We start from the raw sequence: 2,348 nt of genomic DNA, 5'->3' as shown, positions 1-2,348 counted from the left end.
GCCAGTTTTCAAAGGGAATGCTTCCAGTTTTTGCCCATTCAGTATGATATTGGCTGTGGGTTTGTCATAGATAGCTCTTATTATTTTGAGATACGTCCAATCAATACCTAATTTATTGAGAGTTTTTAGCATGAAGGTTGTTGAATTTTGTCAAAGGCCTTTTCTGCATCTATGGAGATAATCATGTGGTTTTTGTCTTTGGTTCTGTTTATATGCTGGATTACGTTTATTGATTTGCGTATATTGAACCAGCCTTGCATCCTGGGGATGAAGCCCACTTGATCATGGTGGATAAGCTTTTTGACTTGCTGCTGGATTTGGTTTGCCAATGTTTTACTGAGGATTTTTGCATCAATGTTCATCAAGGATATTGGTCTAAAATTCTCTTTTTTGGTTGTGTCTCTGCCCGACTTTGGTATCAGGATGATGCTGGCCTCATAAAATGAGTTAGGGAGGATTCCCTCTTTTTCTATTGCTTGGAATAGTTTCAGAAGGAATGGTACCAGCTCCTCCTTGTACCTCTGGAAGAATTCGGCTGTGAATCCATCTGGTCCTGGACTCTTTTCGGTTGGTAAGCTATTGATTATTGCCACAATTTCAGAGCCTGTTATTGGTCTATTCAGAGATTCAAATTCTTCCTGGTTTAGTCTTGGGAGGATGTATGTGTCGAGGAATTTATCCATTTCTTCTAGATTTTCTAGTTTATTTGCATAGAGGTGTTTGTAGTATTCTCTGATGGTAGTTTGTATTTCTGTGGGATCGGTGGTGATATCCCCTTTATTACTATTTCTTTAAAAATTAAAATCTACTTCTATCTGTATTTTTTTCTTTTCCTTTAAGCTAAGACAAAACACTTTGGAATGGTGCAAGTACTATGAACATCTGTTCATTCATCTGTCCATCCATCTACCCAGCTATCATCTATGTTTCTAGAAATTTCTTTAGCTTCATAAATGTGTGAAAAAATAAATAATCGTAATGAACTATATTCTATTCACTATCTAAATATTTTGGATTGAAATAAGTACCCTGTTATAGGATATGTGTCTCTGTAAGCATTATCAAATGATCTATGAAGTTAAATATATATATAATATATTTAGTATGAATATATATAAACATATTTGTACATTTCTTAATAAAAGATCTTTATTACACAAATTTATTAAGTGTTATATACGCATATACCCGTATGAAAGAAGTGAATATTGCAAAATTATTTGATTTTTTAAAAATGATATTATTAATAGACAGCTAGATTCTAGATCCTTTCAATAGATCCAAGAATGAAGAATCGTTGGTTGTAATGTAAACTCAAAACTGAAGTTTCAACTTCTACTTAAAGTTGGTATTTGGTTGGTGGGAACCACACAGGTTCAACATGCCTATTTGGAGATGTTATTTTTCTTCAGGGCCCATGTACTCTGGACCCTGGCCACTGCATGATGTTTGTTTGCAAAGATTGCAAGGTGTTCAGATTTTGTAAATACAAATGCCATAAAAACTTTAAAAAGAGATACATCCTTGCAATTTCAGGTGGACCAAAGCATTCCAGAAAGCAGCTGGTAAAGAGCTTACAGTGAATTATTCATTTGATCTTTGAAAAATGTAGACACGAACCTATGAAATACCAGCAAGAGCTATGGAATAAAACTATTGATGCAATGAAGAGAGTTGAAGAGATCAAACAGAAACGTCAAGCTAAATTTATAATGAACAGATTGAAGAAAAATAAAGAGCTACAGAAAGTTCAGGAGATCAAAAAAAGTTAAGCAAAACATCCATCTTATCCGAGCCCCTCTTGCAGGCAAAGGAAAGCAGCTGTAAGAGAAAATGGTACAGCAATTACAACAGGATGTGGACATGGAAGACGTTTCTTAAAAACCTCACATTTCTACATGTACATTTGAAAATATCCTTTGGAGACTTAGAACTTCTAAATTATTCACTTATTTTTTACATTGGGTCACTTAAAAGGTGATTAAAAACGTTTCTCCTACATTGCTGTCTGTAAAACATCAGATATTATGAATGTTAGCTTTCTTCTCAGTGCGATACTTCACTGGTAGATGTACTTGTGTAAATCATGAAAATTCTGTTTGTAAATTCAGGAATGAATTGTGGACATAAAACGGTCACACTATTTGGATAATGGCACCAGGAGGCATTTATGTAATAACTAATGAAAAAAATTCATGACTAGTGATATATAAAATGAAATATCCTTTGCAGTAAAATATTCCCTTTTTTAGTGTTATAGAAGGGAAATACAATAAGGAACTAAGTATTTGTAAGACAGGTATCCTCAAATAATATCTTTTATTTTGATTTCAGTGTTTCCTGTTTTA

At 33.6% G+C, this 2,348-nt stretch overlaps 1 pseudogene; it reads left to right on the top strand.

Annotated features, from left to right (window-relative positions):
• Positions 1-1,381: 1,381 nt before the first annotated feature.
• On the top strand, positions 1,382-1,881 carry LOC101137949 (probable ribosome biogenesis protein RLP24; annotated as a pseudogene).
• The last annotated feature ends 467 nt before the right edge of the window (positions 1,882-2,348 follow it).

The sequence above is a fragment of the Gorilla gorilla genome, chromosome 4 (genome assembly GCF_029281585.2).
Source record: "Gorilla gorilla gorilla isolate KB3781 chromosome 4, NHGRI_mGorGor1-v2.1_pri, whole genome shotgun sequence".
NCBI lineage: Eukaryota > Metazoa > Chordata > Mammalia > Primates > Hominidae > Gorilla > Gorilla gorilla.
This window is presented reverse-complemented; position numbering and strand designations above follow the sequence as displayed.